Raw genomic sequence first — 26,245 nt, forward strand, 5'->3', positions numbered from 1 at the left:
TTTTATTCAAGAATAATTAATGACTATATTCTTAGAAATTAGTTGAATGTCATTCCTAAAATAAGGATTCTACCATCTGTTTTATAAAATTTAAAGATTCTTTTGATGATGAATACAAGATAGGTGAAAGACTTGAGTAAGTAAAGGCTGTCACCAAGGGCCACACAGAGGGTTGGCCTGGGGATAAGGTTGCAGTGAGCAACTTACCTGTTAGGCATTTTCACTCAGAATTCTTAAGACTTTCTCTCTGGTACGTGTCCCATCTGCCAACCTCAGAATTTTGGGAAAGATATATGAAAGTGGGACATAGCTGTTTGAATGCTAGCAAATGGGGATTTTATACAGTTGTATCATTCACCTGAACATGAATGCATCGTAATTGTTTATCTGGATGGCTAGAAAGTTTGCTCAATCAAAAGACAGCTATCTCAGTGTAACCTGAAAACCTCAAAACATTAAGACTGTTTACACCTTGGCTTATCTAACTTAAATATTCAATACTGAAGACACTCATGTTATATTTTTATATTTAAAAACAGCTTTGCAAGACACCAGGAATGTCGTTCTTCCTAAATTTCTCAGAGATCCTTCAGGGTTCTGGCCTGAGCAATGAAAATTAGCAGACTAAATATAGAGACTGTCTCCTTTTGTTCTCTGGAAGTATTTGTTCTTTTACATTTTAAGTGTATTATAAACAGAGGTATGCTTCAGATTTCATAGCAAGATGAATCCCTGAGCCATTTTTTTTTTTTTAATGTTCACAATAGAAATGGTTCTAAATGAGGGCCCTTCCTCTTCTTGCCTCTGAGATTTGCTTTCATTAGGGAGGCAAGATTTCTCTCTTTCTCAAGTGGAAAGGAGTATAACTATATACCAGTCCTCATAAAAACTCATAATTTCAGTTTTCTCTCCTGTATTAAAGAAAATCACTTTCTGTATATGTGTGGATAACCATTTGCCTCTCATCACGTTCTTCTGAGAGTCAGGTACAGGAAACTGATGTGGTTATTTGCTGTCATTAATAATAGTCTGATTTTACTCTGGAACTTTCATGTTTGCTTTCAGAATAATATAAATAGACTAAATATTAGCATTTTATCCAATGCTACTCATCATCTACAAACACCTTTGTTTTTATCATCTATAATCGACAATAAAAATTGGGAGAATAAAAGATACTTAAAAGCTTTCACAATTATCTAATGTATTATTATAAAGTTTTAAAGCTCTGTATGGTAAAAAATCTGCTTGTGAATGCAGGAAACACAGGAGAAAAGACTACATCCCTGGGTCAGGAAGATCCCCTGGAGAAGGAAACGGCAACCCACTCCAGTACTTACATGGAAAATCCCATGGATAGAAGAGCCTTGCAGGCTACAGTCCACAGTGTCACAAAAAAGTTGGACACAACTTAACGACTGAGCATCCACACACCCATACAACCAAATTTATTACTAATAAAGTTCAAAAGGATAAATATGGACTCCTTGTGTGACCTTTAGCCAAGAACTAGAAATATCTATTATTTAAGGCTCCTTTTTAATCTTACTAGAAGAATCCTCATAGATTCTGTTAATACTAACAGTTGCACTGAAAATCTATGGAATTAACACTTAGATTCATGATTCTAGTTAAAAAGAATTGACCCTTGAGTTCATATCTCTTAGTTGATATTTGGCAAAACTAATACAGTTATGTAAAGTTTAAAAATAAAATAAAATTAAAAAATTAATAAATAAAATGATAAAATCCAAAAAAAAAAAAAAAAGTTGTGTTTTGCATTTCCAAGAGTTCAGTGCTGACAAGGCATCCCAGTAATAAAGATTCTCAAGAATATTGACTCAAGTAGCATGATTCTCGGAGAAGGCAATGGCACCCAACTCCAGTACTCTTGCCTGGAAAATCCCATGTATGGAGGAGCCTTGTGGGCTGCAGTCCATGGGGTCGCTAAGAGTCGGACACGACTGAACGACTTCACTTTCACTTTTCACTTCCATGCATTGGAGAAGGAAATGGCAACCCACTCCAGTGTTCTTGCCTGGAGAATCCCAGGGACGGCGGAGCCTGGTGGGATGCCATCTATGGGGTCACACAGAGTTGGACATGACTGAAGCGACTTAGCAGCAGCATAATTCTAAGACCAGCACCTTCCACATGTCAGGGGCCAATGATTGCTATACCTTAAAAAAATCCTCATTTCCCTTTTCCGCCTAATTCCTTTCCCCATTTCTATTAATTTGCAATTCCACTTATTGTGAGTTGTTTTCATGTTGCAACATTCAAATAGGTTTGAGTTAATGGCCTTTTACTAGTTTCACTTCTTCAGCTTTTGCAAATTCATTTTCAAAGTAGAAAGTCTCTTCCATGCTGTTTTGGAATTAAACAAGTATATCAGGAAGTAATACTTAATTTTTGGACTCCATCTGTTTCTAATATATTTATTGTATGAGAATGCCACTTTTTATATTAACACTCTAAGAATTATACTAGATATATTACAAGGGAGATCCTCTCCATTTCTTCATACAGATTATATGCATCTTCAACAAGAGCTAAGAAAATAACCAGAAAAGTTATGATTTTAAAGAATTTTAATTATCTCATTAAATGTTAATGTATTAATTTGAAACAAGTTGTACAAATCATTATTGCAGAGTGATTTAACGGGGCATTATACTGATTAATATCTGCACCATTTAGAGCAGAGTGAGTTTTTAAAAAGCAATATTCCCTGAGGCAAAGAATTCTGTGCAAATGCATGAAACTCCAAATATCCATGTATAAGCTTCCTTGTAACATTTTTTTTTTCACTTTCATTATTTGGAAAAGCAGGAAAAATTAACAGATGATCAATTCTTTATGTGTTTGTTTTAGAGTTAGAATATACGTGTAATGCTATTATTTTCAATTAATTTCTTAGAAAAGGATCAGAGTTCATTAATAGCATAACTGAATTAAGACATCTAATTACTTTAATCAGTTGGACCATAGCCTGATTTAGCCTATTAATAGCACAATTATATTTCCGTGTTGATTTTGGAGTATTAAAATCACTATCAAGCTTCTCTTAGTCCAAGCTCTGACAATCTTTGTTGAATCTTGCCCTCATTTTAGATGATAATTCCACATGGATGTGTATTTTGGGCTTGTGAATATATATACCATTTCTTTTACTATCTTCAGAAAATGTTACTTTTTAGTTCTGTCAAAAATCTAAAATAGTATGAACATGGTCAATCTGATTTTTTGATTCTTGAGTAGACCTCTACAATGTATCACTTTTATTAAGAATGAATGTAAGTAGAATAAATCAGTAATGTTTTTGTTAATTTATTATTCAAACAGTCTTTATTGGGTGCTTGCTGTATGTTGAGCTTCCCTAATGGCTCAGATGATAAAGAATCTGCCTGCAGTGCAGGAGACCAAAGTTGAAGGCAGATTCTTTACCATTTGAGCCATCTGGGTCAGAAAGATTCCCTGGAGGAGGAAATGGCAACCTGCTCCAGTATTCTTGCCTGGAGAATTCTATGGACAGAGAAGCCTGCTGGGCTATAGTCCGTGGGATTGCAAAGAGTCAGACACATCTGAGTTAATAACACTTTGTTGTATATTAGACACAAGAATATTTAAAAATGAACAGCATTTACATCCTGCATGTTATCATGTTCGCAGAAATGTCCAATGAAAATATGAAACAGGAAAATGAGTTGAAGATCAAATTTTTAGTTTACAAACTTGTACCTATGGAGAATATTGATATATCTCAACTACTTGTAACAAGCAAGTTATGTTTTGGGTATTTTCCTTGGAATCTCTTGGTAATATCATTAACTTGGTTGAAATCTGACCTGGAAACTCCTTTGTAGAATTATAAATATTTCATTCTTTTGCAGGATGGACACTCACCCCAAACTTAATATGTTGATACTGAAGACACTTCACACACCAAGAGAGCTGACAGAAAATCTTCACACAAAGGACTCTTGAGGAAATCAGTTTGTGGAAACAGGTAGGAAGTGGCTTGGGCAAAACAAAGGGAGTGGGTTTATAGTTGTTAAGGGGTATAACTAAGGGAAAGTTCTCATACCTTGGCAAGAGACTTGTGAAATTTAAAATTCTCATTTGCTTCAAAGAAGAAAGTATGCACAGACTCTCTTATCAGCCTGTCCAGAGTGGGGCCGAAGGGGGGAAATTTTGAGAGTTAAAAATAAGTCAACAAACATCAAAAATGTGGTCATCTGTAAAACATGCATTAGATTATTTAAAAAATATATATTTTTTTTTCTTTAAAAAAAACAATCTATATAATAAGATAGAACTAGGATTTAAACTATTGTCTGCTTTAAGGAATCATGTGATTTTGAATAAGTCATTTTATATCTGTTAGATTCAGGAGTATTTTGTTTTCTCTTCTATAAAATGGAGCTAATACTTAATCTACATCGTAACCTTAATCCTCATAGTAAGGATAAGACAGAGAGATCAGTTAGTCAGTTCAGTCGCTCAGTCATGTCCGACTCTTTGAGACCCCATGAATCGCAGCACTCCAGGCCTCCCTGTCCATCACCAACTCCTGGAGTTCACTCAGACTCACATCCGTCAAGTCAGTGATGCCATCCAGCCATCTCATCCTCTGTCGTCCCCTTCTCCTCCTGCCCCCAATCCCTCCCAGCATCAGAGTCTTTTCCAATGAGTCAACTCTTCGCATGAGGTGGCCAAAATACTGAGTTTCAGCTTTAGCATCATTCCTTCCAAAGAAATCCCAGGGCTGATCTCCTTCAGAATGGACTGGTTGGGTCTCCTTGCAGTCCAAGGGACTCTCAAGAGTCTTCAACACCACAGTTCAAAAGCATCAGTTCTTCAGTGCTCAGCTTTATTCACTGTCCAATTCTCACATCCATACTAAGACAGAGAGATCAAGTGTTTGACAGATGTTTCCCTTTGTATTTTATTCTTCTGAAATAATACTAGTAAGTATGACTCGATATTTATTTCCAAAGACCCTTTGTAGGAACACTTTGAAGCTGAGTATCCCATGACTTTTACTATGTGGGCTTCCAACTCTATGTCAGTGGAACTTCCTGAATGAAGCAGATCTCAATCTGGGTAGATGGTGCAGAATCTCATCACTGTCTTACTAGATATGGCTAGGTAGGGATACTTAGAAAAACTGGGAAATGCAAACATTGCAGGAGAAAGTGTTGATACTCAATCCTTAGATGCTAGAATCCCCATGAATAGGTTTTGAGAATAACCAAGAAATACTAGATCTTAGATGCTGCCAGATCAACTCTTTTTAGTTACTGGTTTAGGAATGTATCTGAAGTAAAGAGTTTAAATATATGATTTCCTAATGAAATTTAAAGATGTATATTACTTTGTCATTATATAGACTTAAAAACTTAAATTTTAACTCCTAATTTAAAAAATAGTATATAGCAGACACAAAATGATACTGGAAAAATTATGATTTGTTATTTCAAAGACTTCTTTGTAATATCTGTCACATATTAGGATACAAATAGTATGTAACAAAATAGCCCAAGTAAAAGCACAAATAATATCAGGGAGACTGAAATACAAAATATACATTTCAGCACCTATTCAGGGCACATCTTGTATACAGACAGTCAATTTCACATTCTAAATTATTTACCGTGGAAAATTAGTATAAACAGCTTTCTTCCTTTTAATTATTTACAACCAGAATGTTATATAAGAATTTCTTGAAAATGTTAAAAACCTAAAAAAAATTTTAATGTCTTTTTTCAATTTTATTAATATGTTCAAAAATAAACTTCAGTATGTCAATCATGCTAGTCAAATATGCATGTAAATGACATAAATTGGACAGTGTGTATGAAGTAATTAATCATTGCTAGTGTTTAAGCTATAAAGACTTTTTAAATGATTAACATAGTTGCAGTCTAATTTACTGTAATTAATAAAATCAGTAATTAGTTTTGAAACAAGAGCAGTATAATTAAAAATATACATGGTATTCAATGTATATACTATTATTATGTTAAAATCAAGACCTTCCTGAAAAGGTCTAGATAGGGAAAGAAAATGAAAAAAATATATATATGTGACAAATAAAATACCAGTAATAGTCTACATATGAGGACAATTAGATTTTGTTTCAGGATGGGAAACTATTATTTTTAACTGATAATTGTACATTTACTTTTTAAGAAACTAAAATACCAAAGAGAAATATGAATACTTTTTTTTGCATGATTTAGAACATGCCAGTGTCCTATTACCTATATTTATTGAGACTTGGATAATCTAACACTCCTCATATGTGCTCAACATATGCCAGCAACTAAGCCTCTTCCCACCAGTCTTTTGTACCTAAATGTCAGCCAGGTTCAGGATCTGGGAGGTAGTGAGGGCCTAGTAGCCAAAATACAGTTCTTAATGCATGAAGGAGAAGATAGCTAAACAAATCTCCCAAGAATCCTTCACCCCAACCCTTATAGATGCTCACACACTCTATAAGGCAAATTTCTTTTTAACATTATTTTAGGTGGGGAAAAATGGAGGAATTTTAAACTTAATTGTGTAGAAGTAGGGAGCTTGAAGGGACCATAGATGACTTTTACTTTCTACTATATATATGCATATATATACAGTATATACCTATATATATATATATATATATGTGGATATATACTATATATATATATGTTTTATGTTAAAAATGCAATAGATATTATAAAAATGGTATGTATCATTTCCATTATTCAAAAACAAAAATGGAAATATATTTTTAAAAGGTAGGAATAATTCCAATGGAATTTTATATGGAATGCCAATAGTATCTCAAATAGAATTTGTATACCATGTACATTGAAGTTATGGGTTTATCTGATATGATGACAGGGTTAAGTACAAAGTCAGTGAAAAACCCTGTTCTTAAAAAACAGTATAAATTATAGAATATGCAAGTATAACGTATTTTATGCCTCCAAGTAATGAAAGTTTGAATATTCAAATTAGAGCTCAAAGAAATATGAAGTGTAATTAAGATATAAAAGAACAGAGTAAGAATATGATAATTATGTCCTTGTGGATATAGATCACATGAGATGGCAGAATGATTTGAACTCATAGAGTAGTTATTAAGTCAAAATTAACCAGAGGAGTAAAAAGCACCTTGGAAATAGTAGAATAAGAGAAAGCAATAACAACTCAAGTTTATTGTAAAACAAATAGAATTGAAAGTTTTTGTAAACACTGTTGTCTTCTTTGGTCATATGAAAGAAATTACATCTATGGCTTTGTATGTATATATTTCTACATGCTAAATATATATCTATGTATCTTTCACTGGCTCAGTGGTAAAGAATTTGTCTGCAGTGCAGGAGACGTGGGTTCAATCCCTGGGTCAGGAAGATTCTCCTGGAGAAGGAAATGGCAACCCACTCCAGTATTCTTGCCTAGGGAATCCTATGGACAGAGAAGCCTGGGGGGCTACAATCCATTGGATTTCAAAGGAGTTGGACAAAACTTAGCAACTAAACAACAACTTTCACAGTAAAATGTTTATTTTAATCAAATAGGATAGTAAATGTATAAATATATTAATGTGAAAACAACTACAAATTATTTATTTATGAACACAGCATAAAGATGTCTAATCCTGATTTATACTCTCTAATACGGTGAGATTCTGAAGTATAAAAGTATACTACAGTATAAAAACATGAAGGATAAAAAGCCAAGTGTTAAAAGAAGCATGGATAATAAAATTACTCTATCAGGTAATCATTTATAGAAAATAAAAATAGCATGTGTCTCTATAAGGAACTCACAGTAAAAATTTCTAGTCCAGACATTTTTGAGTTTGAGACATTGTGGAGAAAACTGTGAAGTTTGAGAAAGTTGAAAGAATTTACTCAGTTTGTGGGACAGACAAATGGAATCTGTCACTGGTTAAGCCTCAAGTATTTATACTAGAAATTATCAAGATGAGAATATTGAAATAATATTCCATTTGCTGTTAACTGAAGATATAGTTTACATTCATATATCAATTGTTAAAAATGTATAGTTTTTAGAGTACATAAACCATGCAGATGCTCAGTGAGCAAAAATAAACTAGTTGCAAATTAAAATATGCACATTATTTAGCAAGCAGATATGTACGTTTAAGTATGAATACTAAGTATGATTTTCCTGTTAAAACTTTAATAGTTTTTTAATGCATTAACTTTTTAATATCTACACTCTGATGACAATAGCAATTAATTGTCCTAGTGCCAGTTCTCTTGCTTTAGTAAAATACATGTTTACTGATTCTTTTAATGTTTAATTACTACAAAATTTATAGCTTAATCATTAATTAGGTCACTCATTCAACAGCATTATTCAGAACTTACTATATGCAGATATCAACTATAAATATAGCAATAAATGAAATATAGGTGGTCTCTGTTACCACTGTCTTCCTATTTCAACTAAAACAAAACTCAATAGCCTCCAGTTGCATTAAAGTAACATGCAATTTTATAATGCCAGGTTTATTATTTTTGTTATAATTTCACCATTTCACAAATTTTTGACATTGCAGAATATATAAAAATTGGAAGTGATTATAAAATGTTTGAACATATTAGTGATAACATAACTAAAATGCCTTTGAGATATTCTGTGCTAAAAAAGATACTGATATCTGGGATTCATAGATATTGCTCCATCATTGAATACAACTTCCAGCAAGCTAAACTTAACTGATAAGATATCCTTTGTGTTTTTCCTAAACAGTAGGCAAAAGAGAGCAAGGGTTTATTAACCTCTTTTTCATGGAGAAATGGTGTAAATCAGTACTAAAGTTTTGTTAGAAGAGATAGCTGTGAGAAAGAGGACATATTAAGTCAGCAGAGTTCAGTGCAAATGATAATTAAAACTCACTAGGCATTACTGAGTGCCAAGAAATAGCCTTAAAAACTTTACCTCCCTATGAGTTGAGAATTATTAGCATCTCATTTTACAGATATAAACACTGAAGCACAGAGCAATGAACTTACCCAAAATGACACAGAAGTCCAGCCAGAGACAGGATTTAAACATCAGCAGTCTGACCATCACATTTTTCTTTTCACACAGTCTTACCGTGACACTCAGATTGGAATCTGCTTCTCAGATTCCAGAAGGAAGGCCAGATAAAATGTTCCCAATATATCGCCTTGCAGGCAAATAGTCAATAGATGGTGAATCGTGCATCATAAAAAGATTAGATTAGCTGACCTCTAAAGTTCCTTCCAATTTCAGCATTAGATGATTCTCTGAAAGTTAATGAATTTTCGTTGACTGCTTGGCCTAGAGCCAAGATACATTGAAAAGTTGCATTGTGGAAAGAGACCAGTAAGTGCCTGCTTTATAGAGAACAGAATATGTTTGAGGGTCCGTTTCCAGCAGAAAACTCCAAGGGCTGAGAACTGCCCTGACAATTCACTTAGCTGGCAGTGGAACCCAGAGAACAAAACAGTGCTCTTCTTCTGCTCCATCTCTGCTCTCTGAATTATTTTTCTGGCCTACTGCCCTAGTGAGTGACCATGGCGACTTTCTCTTCTTTTCAGCTAATTTAATATCTGTTAAACTAGGAGGCAAAATTATTGACATTTTTAAGCTTTGAATTTATGGCAGGAGCTGCTTATGCCACAGGAACTATTTGTGTGATATTGTGACCCATGGCTAAATCTAGGAGACCTAGATTAATTTTATAAATGCATACCAGAAACCTGTATGTAGATACTGGGATGCCATATATAAATATTACTGTGAGAATAGTTTTTTGTTTGTGTGTGTGTGTATGTTTATATAAGTATCTGAAAAATGTGGATATAGATATTCTGGTCTTTATATTTTGGCTCAAGATAAGCCTTCTCTGATGCAAAATATGTGGGTGCTAATTTTATTTTTAAAAAAGGTGATAAGAGTAATATGGATAGTAAATATATATTTGTTAAAATATGAATAAAAGAATGTCCCCTTTGTTATCAAAAATGCTTTCAGCAATAACCTCAGACTTAGATGCTTAGTTTTAAGTTTTATTATTCACCTTCTGAAATTCTCTTTAGTTGATTTTCAATTTAAAATCAACTTAGCTACCCCATTAAAACTCCATACTTTGTTGTTGTGTTTGGATTTCAAAGCTCCAGATTTTGGTATCTCAACTGAATATCTTGAACAACTAGTTGGTACATTTCAGCTAAATTTTCTCTACTGTTGTACCTAATGTAGAAATAGCTTCCTATGACTATGTACTCCAGAATTCAGCATAGGAAAGTCTTTGCTCTTAGAGCAGGTTGTCATCCTTAATGATGTGAAACTGGTCCATGACTCAGTAAATTCCTTTTTATTTATAAATCAGTATCTGACCTATCTTTCAGGAATTTGTTGTTGTTCAGTCACTCAGTTGTGTCCAACTGTTTGTGACCATATGGACTGCAGCACTCCAGGCATCCCTGCTCTTCACTCTCTCCTGGAGTTTGCTTAAACATGTGTCCATTGAGTTGATGATGCTATCAAGCCAACTTATTCTCTGTTGCCCCCCTTTCCTCCTGCCCTCAATCTTTCCCAGCATCGGGGTCTTTCCCAATGAGTCAGCTGTTTGCATCACATGGCCAAAGTATTGGAGCTTCAGTTTTAGCATCAGTCCTTCCAATGAATACTCAGGGTTACTTTCCTTTAAGACTGACTAGTCTGATCTTCTTGCAGTCCAAGGGACTCTCAAGAGTCTTCTCCAGCACCACGGTTTGAAAGCATCAGTTTGTCGGTGCTCAGCCTTCTTTATGGTCCAACTTCACATTTGTACATGACTACTGGAAAACTCATAGCTTTGACTAGATGGACTTTTGTCCACAAAGGGATGTCTTTCTTTTTAATATGCTGTCTAGGTTTATCATAGCTTTTCTTCCAAAGAGCAAGTGTCTTTAATTTCATGGCTGCAGTCACCATCCACAGTGATTTTAGAGCCCAAGAAAATAAAGTATCTCACTGTTTCCATCATTCCCCCATCTATTTGCCATGAAGTGATGGGACCAGATGCCATGATCTTAGTTTTTATAATGTTGAGTTTTAAGCCAGGTTTTTCACTCTCTTCTATCCCCTTCATCAAGATCTTTAGTTCCTCTTTGCTTTCTGCCACAAAGGTGGTGTCATCTGCATATCTGAGGTTATTGATATTTCTCCTGGCAATCTTTATTCCAGATTCATCCAGCCTGGCATTTCCCATGATGTACTGTGCAGAGAAGTTAAATAAGCAGGGTGAAAATACATAGCCTTGATGTACTCCTTTTCCAATTTGGAAGCAGTCCTTTGTTCCATGTCCTGTTCAACTGTTGCTTCTTGACCTGCATTCAGATTTCTCAGTGGGAAGGTAAGGTAGTCTGGTATTCCCATCTCTAAGAATACACAGTTTGTTTTGATCCACACAGTCAGAGACTTTAGCATAGTTAATGAAGCAGAAGTAGATGTTTTTATGGAACTCTCTTGCTTTTTCTATCATTGAGGATGTTCTATGATCATTGAGATGTTAGCAATTTGATGTCTGGTTCCTCTACCTTTTCTAAATCCAACTTGAACATCTGGAAGTTCTCAATTCACTTATTGTTGAAGCCTAGCTTGTAAGATTTTGAACATCACCTTGTTAGTATGAGAAATGAGTGCAATTGTGTGATAGTTTGAACATTCTTTGGCATTGCCTTTCTTTGGGATTGGAATGAAAACTGACCTTTTCCAGTCCTGTGGCCACTGCTTAGTTTTTCATATTTGCTGACATATTGAGTGTAGCAGTTTCACAGCATCATCTTTTAGGATTTTAAATATCTCAGCTGGAATCCATCACCTCCACTTTGTTTGTAGTGATGCTTCCTAAGGCCCACTTGACTTTATGCTCCAAGATATCTGGCTCTAGGTGAGTGATCACACCTTTGTGATTATCTAGGTCATGAAGATCTTTTTTGTATAGCTCTTCTCTGTATTCTTGTCACCTCTTGTTAATATCTTCTGCTTCTGTTAGGTCCATACCATTTGCGTCCTTTATTGTGTCCATCTTTGCATGAAATGTTTTCTTGGTATCTCTAACTTTATTGAAGAGATCTCTAGTCTTTCTCATTCTGTTGTTTTCCTCTATTTATTTTCATTGTTCACTTAAAAAGGCTTTCTTATCTCTCCTTGCTATTTTTGGAACTCTGCATTCAGATGGGTGTATCTTTTCTTTTGTCCCTTGCCTTTCACTTCTCCTCTATTTTCAGCCATTTGTAAGTTCTTCTCAGACAACCATTTTGCCTTTTTGCATTTCTTTTTCTTGGGGATGGTTTTGATCACAGCCTCCAGTACAATGTTAGGAACCTCCATCCATAGTTCTTCAGGCACTCTATCAGATCTAATCCTTTCTATCTATTTGTCACTTTCACTGTATAATTATAAGGGATTTGATGTAGGTCTTACCTGAATGGCCTAGTGGTTTTCCCTACTTCCTTTAAGTCTGAATTTTTCCTTTTTTTTAAGTCTGAATTTTTCAACAAGAATTTCACGATCTGAGTCATAGTCAGCTCCTGCTCTTGTTTTTGCTGATTGTATAGAACTTCTCCATCGTGGGCTGCAAAGAATATAATCAGTCTTACTTTGATATTGACCATCTGGTGATGTCTATATTTAGAGTTGTATTGTTGGACGAGGGTGTTTGATATATCCAGTGCTTTCTCTTAGCAAAAATCTGTTAGCCTTTGCCCTGGTTCATTTTGTACTCCAAGGGCAAATCGTTCAGGAATAACAGATATAATAGCCAATAATATGATAATATGCCTGGTGACGTCATCTTAGTGTCATATTGCTTGGATTAGTTTCAAAAACAACTGCAGATTTTAGAAGCTTCAGTACTTACTTTTTAGCAGGCACTAACTGACATTCAGTTGGGATGATAAAAAATATCAGTTTGCGTATTTTTTCCCCTCAAAACTCATTGTGAAACATACCTCTGTTTTCTATATCACATTGTCTCTGCCCATCTTTTAATTCAGCCTCAGTTGTGGTGGAAAATTTCTTGTAATTCAGATTCACCTTTGGTTGCTGTTGTCCATTTTAAGCAAATTGCCTCTTCCAACAACCTATCCTAGCAAAAACTGGCTTGATTTGGTCATAGGAGCAGCCCAGAAATACAAGGATGATGCACCCTGTGAGGCCATTCTCAAACCATGGGTAACTGAAGCTTTTGCTTAAGAGCTCCAACTTCTCTTTTGTTGAATGGACCGTTCTGAGAGGTGGTGTGACTTTTCACTTGCTCGGAGGAAACTTAGAATCAAAGCCTACAGCTGTGACCATGTTACTACACCATCCTCAGGGTTGGTTTTTTTTTTTTTTTTTTTCTTTTCTTCCTACTTTCACATGTCCTGTTTTCTTACAACTACACCTGAGTCCTTGCTTCAGGGTCCATTAAAAGGGAATCCAAACAAAGATAATCACTCTAGTCATGCAATACAATAAAAACCAATCATTTAGGGGGCAATGCTAAGGATTATTCAGAGGCTGTATCTCTTAATATCTTTGCAAACAAATTGATCTCAGCACTGCCATGTAATTCACAATTTGGTTAACTCAGCATGTGTACATTTGGAATAGAACTAAAATTGTTCATTTAGAAAAGTCTTGGCACACCCTGCAAAATTATGAGCAAAACATTTAAATTCTTCAAACAAAATATCAATGATAACCCCTACACCTAAAACATGTGAATCTGTTTTCAATCAATTAATAAGGAATCTCTATTTCAGGCCATTAGCAAATGTGTCAATTTTAAAATATTGTCAGTTAATATAAAGAGTATTTGGCCCTGAAAAAGCATACTAATGTTTTACAGTCCTAAGTATCTTAAATTTTATACTGTCCAATTCATTAATTACCATGAATTCATTCTCCATTTACCCTGGAAATGGAGAACCAGAAAGTACATGCCTCAAATATATTTTTGTATGTCTAAGAAATAGCTTCCATAAATCATGAATTAACATGACTGGCTTTATCTTTGAGATTCATCAAAAAATTAGAAAATAACACAGTCTTCATCTTCTACAAGACAGCTTTAAAAGATATTATCCTCCATATCATACCTTAATCCTCACATGAATTTCTACAAAATAAATTAGCGAAGAATTTAGTGTGAATAAAAATTTGACAAACAATATTTATAAACCGATAAGCAGCTTTGCATAAGATTTAGAAAAGGCAGAGGAACCAGAGATCAAATGGCCAGCATCCACTGGATATTTGAAAAAGCAAGAGAGTTCCAGAAAAACATCTACTTCTGCTTTCTTCACTATGTCAAAGCCTTTGACTGTGTGGACGACCACAAACTCGGGAAAATTCTTAAAGAGATGGGAATACCAGACCACCTGACCTGCCTCTTGAGAAATCTGTATGCAGGTCAGGAAGCAACAGTTAGAACTGGACATGGAGCAACAGACTGGTTCCACATAGCAAAAGGAGTATGTCAAGGCTGCATATTGTCACCCTGCTTATTTAACTTATATGCAGAGTACATCATTAGAAACACTGGGCTATGAAGCACTAGCTGGAATCAAGATTGTTGGGAGAAATATCAATAACCAGATATGCAGATGACACCACCCTTATGGCAGAAAGCGAAGAAGAACTAAAGAGCCTCTTGATGAAAGTGAAAGTGGAGAGTGAAAAAGTTGGCTTAAAGCTCAACATTCAGAAAACAAAGATCATGGCATCCAGTCCCATCACTTCATGGCAAGTAGATGGGGAAACAGTGGAAACAGTGGCAGACTTTATTTTGGGGAGCTCCAAAATCACTGCAGATGGTGACTGCAACCATGAAATTAAAAGACACTTACTCCTTGGAAGAAAAGTTATGACCAATTTAGACAGCATACTAAAAAGCAGAGACATTACTTTGCCAACAAAGGTCCGTCTAGTCAAGGCTATGGTTTTTCTAGTGGTCATGTATGGATGTGAGAGTTGGACTGTAAAGAAAGCTGAGCACCAAAGAATTGATGCTTTTGAACTGTGGCATTGGAGAAGCCTCTTGAGAGTCCCTTGGGCTGCAAGGATATCCAACCAGTCCATCCTAAAGGAACTCAGTCCTGAATATTCAGAAGGACTGATGCTGAAGCTGAAACTGCAATACTTTGGCCACCTGATGTGAAGAACTGACCCATTTGAAAAGACTCTGATCCTGGGAAAGATTGAAGGTGGAAGGAGAAAGGGATTGCAGAGGATGAGATGGTTGGATGGTATCACCAACCCAATGAATATGAGTTTGACTAAACTCCGGGAGTGGGTGATGGACAGGGAGGCCTGGCGTGCTGCAGTCCACAGGGCTACAGAGTTGGGCATGACTGAACGACAACTGAACTGACTGATTCATGAATGAATAGTAGATTTTTTTCTTTTTCTATTTTCTACCAGATAACCAAGGAGTAAATGTTCTTAGTGGTAAATTTATTTAGATTAAATGTTCAATTTAAATGTGTTATACTCATAATGCAGAACTGTTTCTTTTAATGATTTTTTAAAATATAACATTGAACAATTATCAGAAAACAGGATAAGAACAAAAATGTGCTCAAATTTATTCCTCCATTGCATTCAGTTCAGTTCAGTTCAGTTCAGTCACTCAGTCGTGTCCAACTCTTTGTGACCCCATGAATTGCAGCACACCAGGCCTCCCTGTCCATCACCAACTCCCGGAGTTCACTGAGACTCACGTCCATCGAGTCAGTGATGCCATCCAGCCATCTCATCCTCTGTTGTCCCCTTCTCCTCCTGCCCCCAGTCCCTCCCAGTATCAGAGTCTTTTCCAATGAGTCAACTTTTCGCATGAGGTGGCCAAAGTACGGGAGTTTCAGCTTTAGCATCATTCCTTCCAAAGAACACCCAAGACTGATCTCCTTTAGAATGGACTAGTTGGATCTCCTTGCTGTCCAAGGGACTCTCAAGAGTCTTCTCCAACACCACAGTTCAAAAGCATCAATTCTTCGGCGTTCAGCCTTCTTCACAGTCCAACTCTCACATCCATACATGACTACAGGAGAAACCATAGCCTTGACTAGACGGACCTTTGTTGGCAAAGTAATGTCTCTGCTTTTGAATATGCTATCTAGGTTGGTCATAACTTTCCTTCCAAGGAGTAAGCGTCTTTTAATTTCATGGCTGCACTCACCATCTGCAGTGATTTTGGAGTCCCCCCAAATAAAGTCTGACACTGTTTCCACTGTTTTCCCATCTATTTCCCATGAAGTGATGGGACTGGATGCCATGATCTTTGTTTTCTGAATGTTGAGCTCTAAGCCAAGTTTTTCAGTCTCCACTTTCACTTTCATCAAGAGGCTTTTGAGTTTCTCTTCACTTTCTGCCATAAGGGTGGTGTCATCTGCATATCTGAGGTTATTGATATTTTTCCCACGAATCTTGATTCCAGCTTGTGCTTCTTCCAGCCCAGCGTTTCTCATGATGTACTCTGCATATAAGTTAAATAAGCAGGGTGACAATATACAGCCTTGACATACTCCTTAAGATTCCAAGGGTGACTGAGTCTTTGTTTCTCTCACATTTATGTTTAGGAAACATGATTTATCTAACGATATAATAAATTTAGACCTCCTTCATTGAATTTCTATTTTTTTAAAAGTAATCAACAAGCATGTTCCCTACTTTCATCCTGATTTGTACATTATTGCAATAAAATGGGATACTGGGAATAATTTCAAATCTAGATTTTTAGATGGTCTCTTACAAGTCCTTTTCTGAAATCAATGGATAAAATGATGGAGATAAAGTAGTACAATTTTTTTCTGCTAACAATTTAGTAATTTCTCTTATTCATATTCTGCTTTATTAAATTCTTAGGGAAAATATAAAATCTAAAGCAACGTGATCTGTCAGACTGTTTTTTATCGACTGATCCTGTGTTTAGGTTGCTCTCATGCTAGAGAATACAAAATGACAGCCCACATTTATAGAATCCATGATAACCATATTGAATATTGCTTTTGATGTGCATGTGGGAGGAAGCTTTGTAAATTTAAATGAAAACATCAATCCTATGTTAGCAAGATTGAAGAACAAAAAACTCCAATAAAGTGCAGTATCTTTGTGAGTCTTCAGATTATGATTTCCAGGCAATCAAATGGCATATTTTTACATTTAATCTGCATTATTCTTTGTTGTTATGACAGGTTTAATATATGGGCCAATGGACTTTAGGTTTCTACACATGAGAAAAATTTTATTGCTGATTTAATCATACAACAAATATTAGTTCCATTTTCTTTTTTTTTTTTAGTTGTGAGTTTGGTAAATTGAAAGACGACATACTGGAGGAAGATAAAAGGTATTTTAAACAAATGTTTCTTATGCTGCATGAATCAGAAAGTAAAACAAGGCTACAGTAATAGTTTAAAAAGACTGGCTCAGTTGTTTACTCCAGTTTTTTCTTAGAAATTACATTTCTCCTCAGAATCTTGAAGTCATTACATAAGTCCTTGTATACTGCAGATGGCCTGGTGGCTTTCTCATCCCCTTCTCTAACCTGCTGGATGTAGATTCCTATCAGCTAGAGGAGTAAAAATGTAGAACTGTGCTAACTATTGTCACAATTTAGACCTGAGTGATATTGCCGCTGTTACCCATACCACGATGGAATGTACTTTGAGCAATTTCTAAGACTTCTAACACTGCCACCAAGGTGTCCTCAAGTTTTCCAGAGAGAGAGAGTTAGTATTGTTCTTGCTGACTCTGCTTTCATTCCCCTCGCAGTGTTCCTAAATAAGTCCATAAGGATGACATGAGAGGTCTAAGGGAAATTGATAACCAAATGCTATATTAGAATTACGCTTTTCTTCTGGCACATTGTTGCTGAACCAAAATCTGTTCACTGTTACCTCTCCCCACTTAAATCACTTTAGTATGCTTATTTGTTAATTGTGAAAGTAAAATTACTTATTAAATGAAAAATTAAATCCATTGTACTTGATCCTCTAATCATCTAGATAGATCCAAAATTTTGGATTACTCAAGGTGAAAAACCTTAGTCTCTAAATGAGACCTCTTTTTCTTTTTTAATATCTTGTGTCATGAAAGACTGAAATTTAAGCTCACAGTTCTTAACTTAAGTGATCATAAAATGGAATAGAAGTTCCAGTAAAAAAAAAAAAAAAAAGAAGTCATTTTAGATCTTTACAATCCTTATTCTGCTCTCTCAGCTTCTTAGATTCCCTACAGGTGTTTTCCTGCAAAGTTTTCTTTATGAAATTGTGAATTTCATGATGAAACTAACAATATCTTATTTATCACTGAATTCCCAAAAGCCTTGGACAGTGCTTGATCCATGATATACACAAGAAATATGAGTTGAATACATTTATGAAGTATTGGAATGGAGCCTCTGTTTGAATTAAAATTATCTGTAACAAGATTTGTCAACCATGTCACAATTGACATTGGGGCTACAGATATTTCATTGTGAGGGGATGTTCTGTGCATTGCAGGGTATATGGTAGCACTTCTGATGTCTACCTAATTAATAAATTTTGTCTCCTAGGAGACAAAATCATCCTTAATCGAGAAGCACTGATCCATAGATATATTTGCATCAATATATCTATTTATCTACCATGTGTATAGTCCATTTCTACAGCCAAAGTTCACAAGTGTTATGATTTTTGCTATTGCTGGTATTATCTTTCAGTCTTCATAATAAATTTATCATCTTTCAGTAATTTTTGTTCATTCTGTTTGGAGACATCCTTGGAGATTTTGAAGAAAACAAATAGGATAGCAATCCTGTGTGATAATCCACTTCATAAATCACTGTATTTTCAGAAAGAACTCATTTGACTTCTGTTTGGAGTTACAAGCTTAGAATCATTCTCTTATTAAAAACAATACTGAAAAACCAATATAAGCAATTATAAAATAGTAATGTGAACAAGAGAGAATATTACATAGAGGATTACTGTACTCAGTAATCAAATTATATGTCTGTAAATCTTTAGAATATTTAGTTACATTGGTTATAACTGTTATATCTGTCAATCTCTAAATGAATACTCTTTATTGTAGTTAATAATTGTAAAATCTTCTTTGAAAAGTATAGTTTTTAAATGGAATGATTTTCTGTTTTGTACGTTTTCAAGTTTAAAACAGCATATAGTGAAATGAAAACACTAGAGGATTGAAAACTTGAATTAATTTCTTGTTCTTTCACTAGTTTTTAGTTTAGAAAATTATTAATCTTCCTTGGTTATCTATTCTATTTTAAATGTTACAATGATTAAATAATTTAGAGGAGCAATCCCCAACCTTTTTGACATCAAGGACCAGTTTTGCATGGAAGACAGTCCCCCCCCGCCCCCCCACAGCTCAGGGGTGGGTGAAGGTTTCAGGGTGATTCAAGTGCATTCCATTTATTGTGCACTTTATTTCTGTCATTATTACATTGGCTCCACCTCTGATCATCAGGTATTAGATCCTGGAGGTTGGAGACCTTTGCTTTAGAGGATACTTTTTTCTTTTGAGGTTAAATTATATGACCTCTAAAGTTCTACTTCTGAAAATCAGTATGAGGGTCTCTGTAGATTACCCTTAAGCAAAACAAGTATAGCTGGTGAAAGTATTGAAAAAAAATATAATTTCTCTGAAAATTTTCTTATGAGTTTATAACAAATAAAGAAGCATTTACTCAAGGAAATCTACTTCAACTTAATAAAAATTGTAAGAGACAGTACCATTGGAACTGTCTCTCTCTGTCTAAAGTGTGGGTGACATTTAGGGAAATAAACCACTTTTATTACCTCTAGCTCCAGAGCCATGTCTCAAAGACTTTTTTCCTTCAGAGTAGAATATAAGCCTTAAGCTCTTGGGTTTACTTTAAAGGAACTGGTAGTATTTGAAGCAAAGTCTTAGGGAAGTTCAAACCTATAGCTACTCTCAAAAAACAAAACACAAAGATGGGAAGAGGGCTTATTGGGAAAGAATTAAGGGGAGGTTCATGAGAGTGCAGAAAGTAAACTATCAGCCCGTTAGTTTAAAAGAGAGAACCAGGGATATAAATAGCTAAGAAGAACCATCCTGGTTTCAGAGAATCCTACAACATTGTGCTCAAAAACTTCCCATGCAAAGGAGACCAAATTTAAGTGAATCAGACTGTGGAGCAATTTATGTCAGGTAATATCAAAAACATTGGAGCAATCAGCTGGTGGGTGGTGGACCCTAACACTGATTGTGATCAGGAAGTGAGATGGTCAACGAGAATTTTACTAAGACCACTGTCGTCCAAGTCCCAGGCGACAGTGAGCATGGCAAAGGCTGTTGTGCCCAGGATGGTGGTAGATATTTTTAGTAAAGATAGCCCAGCCTGTCATAAATAAAGAACGAGAGTAAGCTCTATCCAAATGGATTAAAATTATGAAACACGCTATAAGAAAGGGAAGGGTGATACATACCCAGGAAAAGTAGCAGGCAGCAGGAACTGCCAGTAAGAGGGTGCTGATGTCAGATTTAACAGGCGAAGACTCCAAAGGAGCTACTACAAATACATTTCAAAGTACTAAATGGAACCAAACTCAAGGAGGTAAGGAAGGTGCGATGATAATGTCTCATCTCTAAGGCTATCCAGAAAAAGATAGGCATGACAAAACAGAGCCAAATGGAAACTATGGAGTTGAAAAGTACAGTAACTGAAATGGAAAACTCATTAGAGGATCTCAGTAATAGTTTTTGACCTGACAGACGAAAGCTATAACTGTATGAAAACTGATGGATATAAGCTCTGCAGCCTAAAGAACAGAGGGAAAAAAAGAATGATGAAAATGATCAGAATCTGAGTACACCAACATAGCTACATAGTTAGTCAATAATGGTGGATGCAGGGAAAATAACAAAGTGTCTATTGGCATACTCTAAACTTTCCATGGGAGGAAATATCACCCTACAGCTAAGTGAAAAGAACCTCAATATTCTCTTTTATTTGAGTATATAGGTCTTGTTTTTTACATTATAAAAGTGAGACTGTCCCTCAACAATTAAAAATTATGATAATGCAGCTGAACAGTTACATATTTATTATAAGGTGAAAGTCTATTAAAATATTAGAAAATAGAAGTAAATGTTTTTACTATATCTGGGAAAGAAACACTTTCAATGTGAAAATTGTGTAGCATCAAAATTTTGCCAAATATTAGGAAAGCAACGTTTAGTGCTAAATAGACCTCCAGTATAACCAATATCTAAGGAAGCTATGAGGGACTTCCCCAGTGGCTCAGATGGTAAAGCGTCTGCCTACAATGAGGGAGACCGGGGTTCAATCCCTGTGGTTGGGAAGATCTCCTGGAGAAGCAAATGGCAACCCACTCTGTACCCTTGCCTGGAAAATCCCATGGATGGAAGAGCCTGGTAGACTACAGTCCATGGGGTCACAAAGAGTTGGACAGGACTGAGCGACTTCATTTTCACGTTCAAGGAAGCTATGAGTATATTTCTACAGGCTTTTCTGTGATTAGGGTCAAAAGTTCATTTTTCTCTTACTGTCTTTACCACTAAGCCTTTTGGAGTATTGTTTTTAGTATAACAATATTCTCTATGATACTGGGTCCATGTAAGGCAAAATTACAGAAATAAATATCCTGAGAAGGAAACTGTATGTACTTATTAAAAGAAGACTTAAAGTGAAAAACATTTTCAAAAATACATGTCATGTGTCAACATCCTATTCATTTCCTTTCAGAATGGCTTGCCACCTCTTACTACAAAATAAGACAGAATACAGACAAAATACAAACAGAATTTTGTACAGAATTTTGCTACCCACAAAATACAGGCAGAATCCCTCTCTATATGGTATTCCCTGGGAAGTTATTTTCTTTTATTTTCATGAATGCCTGGGGACATGAACATTGAATGTTTTTATAAAGTTCCCAAGTTTACTTGTGGTTCTTATTGATAAAGATATTAAAATGTTATTTTGAGAAGATACAATTCAGCAAGTGGTACAGAAACATGTAAAATAGATTACAAGAGCCGATTAGCCTTTAATGAAGCCCAGCTAAACTAAATAAGTTGTAATAACATTTCCCTATAGCCACATTTTGAAAGGTTGGGGAAAAGAACTACAATTATAGCAAAGCAAAACAACAGATTCAGAGTCATAGTAAATGCCTTAGGAATATTGCTCCTAGGTAAAATTATGCTGGCTACTAGGCTAATTTCAACATCTCTTCTAGTGTGATTATGATCATGAACTCTGATTTTAAATACAACATTGCACTTTCATTTCTAATTTATTATTCTTAGTATTTACTATCACTAGTCTTAATTTGATGTCATCCAAATAAAAATTCTCCTTATTCAGAAAACCCAAAGCAAACTAACTTTCATTTAGATACAGTTGTATTTACAGATCATTATTTTCGGTCTTGAATTTTCACATGGGATAAAAATAAAAATAACAGCAACAGTGAAAACAGTGTCAATATAAATGTAATTCTGTGAATAATGAAAAAAGTATCTGAGTTCATACAGGGTATAACAAGATGCTATAAAGAGTAAGCCACAGGGTCAGACTTACCTGAAGTTTAAGTCTCTGTTTTACTATTTATCTACAGTGAGAACTGGGACAAGTTATTTAACATCTCCCATTCATGAGTTTCTTAATTTAAAATGTGCTAATGATACCTACATTACTGGCTTGTTGTGAGGATTTATTCATTCTGTAAATATTTATTAAGATTCTGTTATATGCCTAGTATAGTTCTGGCTAAGGGGCATATAAAAACAAGTAAATGTAGATCTCAAAGAGCTTATAGATTCGAGCAGCAAGAAATAAAATGTAAACACATCTATGAAATAGCAACTATGATTGATATACACATAGGCTCAGTAGATCCACCAAGGCGGGTTCTTTCCTTCTAAAATAGCTTTTCAGAATAAATGACATATCCTCCACAAGAAATTAAATGGGCTACAAATAGAAACCTGCTGAATCATAGTTGTGCTTGTAAATGACAGTGTTCTTACTGTACAACTTCAAGGTTTTACAAGGGGAATGGAGCTGGGATCATGCCAAGATTGTAACCTTAAATTCAGGCCGGAGCATGGGACTAGGTGGAGCATGCAGAAAGAGGACTTCATGCCAAGATTCACATAAGGACTGTCAAGAAGAAAGAGGGATGCAGAAACGTATACCTTATCACAAAGCAAAGGGAGTAAGAAAGAAGGAACATCAAAGGGAAGGTTCAAAAACTAAGGACAAGTAACAAGGTTCAGAGCATGGACATCTCCGCATGTCCCACACACACATACCCCTTGAAATATTATTAAAGTAGAAAAAAAGTGCAAATGTGGATGGGCAACAAACATGTAGGTACAGAAAAGTATTGCCACCATAAATCTCCTATGAATAAATGTGCAACAGTCATGCCTCTGAGGAAGAAAAATCCAAGATACTGCTTTTAGCTAAATGTTAACTTTTGGCTGCCTTAACAGGGAAATTAATCTTTATGCTGTGCTCCTTTATTTAGGCCAGCTTTTTGCATCATCACAGATATGTTGGGAAGAATACAGAGAGATTGCAAAGACTTCTTTCATTTAGTATTTTTATGTATTAGGCCAACAAATCTGGATCATTTCCCCTTGTAAAGAGAGGTAAACATCTTGTTTTTCAAATAACCTAGCAAAAGGATTTTGATGTAAATGATAATTATATTTGCAAAGCCTGAGAGCAAAGTAAGAGAGGTCAGTGAGAAAACCTGTGGTAATTTATATCTCCACCTTAGTTTTCAAAAGCCATATGTGTAATTGATGATTCATGTAGGAAAGGACAAAAGATTGAGTCAATAACTCACTGCCCAAAGCCAAGACTTTGTAAATGACTGTCTTTTTTTTTTTTTTGGCATGCTTAAAAATATTCTTGACAGTTTGGATCAACAATCACACATAAATTTGTATTAGAATTGTCTTTTACTCTAATGTTAAACAAGTAGATCCAAGTTATGTAAAATTTAAAAATAAAATAAAATTTTTTAAAAAAAGTAATTTAAAGTCACAGAGCAAGTCTAAACAAGTAGGTTCGAATAAAAGTAAGATTAAATAGCTACAGACTAAATAAAGGATAGATAATATAATGTATGCATGCATTCATACATGTATGTAAATATATGTTTTCAAAACAAGACTAGGTTCACAGGTGTTATGTGTAGAGATGCAGTCAGCTCAGTTCTCTTAGTAGTGGTTTAATGGTTTGCTCAGGTAAAACTGCAACATTTCAGTGAAAATTTTGAAACAGCTTTCATCATTAAAGCTCCAAATGTTACTAGTTTTTGTTGTTTTGGTGCTGGTGGCACATTTTTTCTTTTCCACAGAGATACAGGTGAGTTATTGTTTAGGCGCTAAGTCACTCTGACTCTTTGTGACCCCATGGTTTGTAGCCTGCCAGGCTCCTCTGTCCATGGGATTCTCCAGGCAAGAATACTGGAGTAGTTTACCATTTCCTTCTCCATATTGGTGAGTTATTTAGTAGCTAATGTCCTTTAGATAATTTGCTTTTTTGAGTTTATTTTTGTTTTCCTTCTTTGGCTTACATGTAGCATTTTGCTTCCCCTGGTGGCTCAGAAGGTAAAGAATCTGCCCACAATGCGGGAGACCTGGGTTTGATCCCTGGGTTGGGAAGATCCCCTGGAGAGGGAACAGCTATCCACTCCAGTATTCTGCCCTGGAGAATTCCATGGACAGAGGAGTATGGCAGGCTACAGTCCACGGAGTCGCCAAGAGTCAGACAGGACAGAACAACTTTCACTTTCACTTTTCACAGCATTTGGAATGAAGCATTTTAGGATCAACGCACTGTCTATGGCTAGCATGTTTGTTTGTTTGTTTGTTTTTAAATATTAGGAGATTTTAATTAACCCCTCAGGCCTTGACCCTCTTCCAAATTTAGCTATATTTTCCATATTTAGCTATAAATAGTATCATCTTTTGATAGCTCTTTGCAGATCTTAGAACTTAATTCTTTTGTTATATTGCTTTAGTATAAAACAAAAATAGTTTTGTTATATAAATTTATGCTCTATTTATCATTATTTTTAAGTTCTCAGCTTTGCTCTGACTTGCAGTGTTAAATGAGACCTAAAAAGAATCAGTCTTTGACTTCTTCATTGAGTTATAGAACAGATAAGGACTTTAAATGTGGGAAACAGTGGCAAAAGCCACAATGATTCTGATTTTATGAAGAAATTCTTCCTTTAGTCCCTGCTTGTCTAACAGATGGGGTTCCCTTGTGGCTCAGTTGGTAAAGAATATACCTGCAATGCAGAAGATGTGGGTTCAATTCCTGGGTCGGGAAGATCTTCTGGAGAAGGGATAGGCTACCTGTTCCAGTATTCCCTGGCTTCCCTTGTGGCTCAGCTGGTAAATAATCCACCTACAATGTGGAAGACCTGGGTTTGATCCCTGGGTTGGGAAGATCCCCTGGAGAAGGGAACAGCTACCCACTCCAGTATTCTGGCATGGAGAATCCCATGGGTTGTCCATGGGCTCACAAAGAGTTAGACACAACTGATCACCTTTCTGCTCTTAAATTACTTTTAGACCCTCATATAAAAGATTTCCATCATAAATGTTGACAAAAATGAAGCATTTTGAAGCTGGATCTTTATCCTCCTAAAAAGCTATAGTATCTTTTTCATTAATGAAGCTTAGATTTTATTTATGTGAGTGTAGTCTAATCTTTGAATTTTAATTAATATTATTTATAATAAATGAGCATTTGATATATGATAAATTAGCTGAAAACTTCACACAAGTAATTTAAACTGCTGCTCTCTTTTCATGTCAACTTTATTCCACATTAATTTGGACATATAGATTTCTTTTCCTTAAGAAATATAGAATGTTAGAATTGATATTTTTGAAAGTACCGTGACCTTGGTCCACCAGCTTTGACTACTCAAAGCTCTCTTCTTCATATTTGACCTAAAACATCATCTTTAAGAGTGTTAGCTTGTTTCTTTTATTTTTGTCTATAGGAAGTAACATTTGCTTGGTGGCTATTTTAGGTATAACTATAACTTGGTGTTTTCTACCAATGTAAATTCTAAATAGCTGGGACTTAAAAGTGGATAGCCAAGGAAAAAGATTCAAGCGAGAAGCTGACAATAAGTCTGGTCATACTAATCAAGGTTGGATGAATGAACAGAGATTACTGCCTCAGAAGGCC

The 26,245-nt window shown here is 35.3% G+C and overlaps 1 long non-coding RNA gene across 7 annotated transcripts in view; it reads left to right on the top strand.

Annotated features, from left to right (window-relative positions):
• LOC123332758 overlaps positions 1-26,245 on the top strand; it is a 270,253-nt gene that overhangs the window by 158,555 nt on the left and 85,453 nt on the right. For 4 of the 7 annotated variants that reach the window (XR_006549766.1, XR_006549767.1, XR_006549771.1 and 1 more), the window contains exon 2: positions 3,894-4,009. This is a non-coding gene — a long non-coding RNA (uncharacterized LOC123332758). Of the gene's footprint in view, positions 1-3,893; positions 4,010-17,320; positions 17,455-21,760; positions 21,879-23,063; positions 24,236-26,245 lie in introns of those variants that run through there. The other 3 variants (XR_006549765.1, XR_006549769.1, XR_006549768.1) reach the window with 3 other exon arrangements.

The sequence above is a fragment of the Bubalus bubalis genome, chromosome 3 (assembly GCF_019923935.1).
Source record: "Bubalus bubalis isolate 160015118507 breed Murrah chromosome 3, NDDB_SH_1, whole genome shotgun sequence".
Lineage (NCBI taxonomy): Eukaryota > Metazoa > Chordata > Mammalia > Artiodactyla > Bovidae > Bubalus > Bubalus bubalis.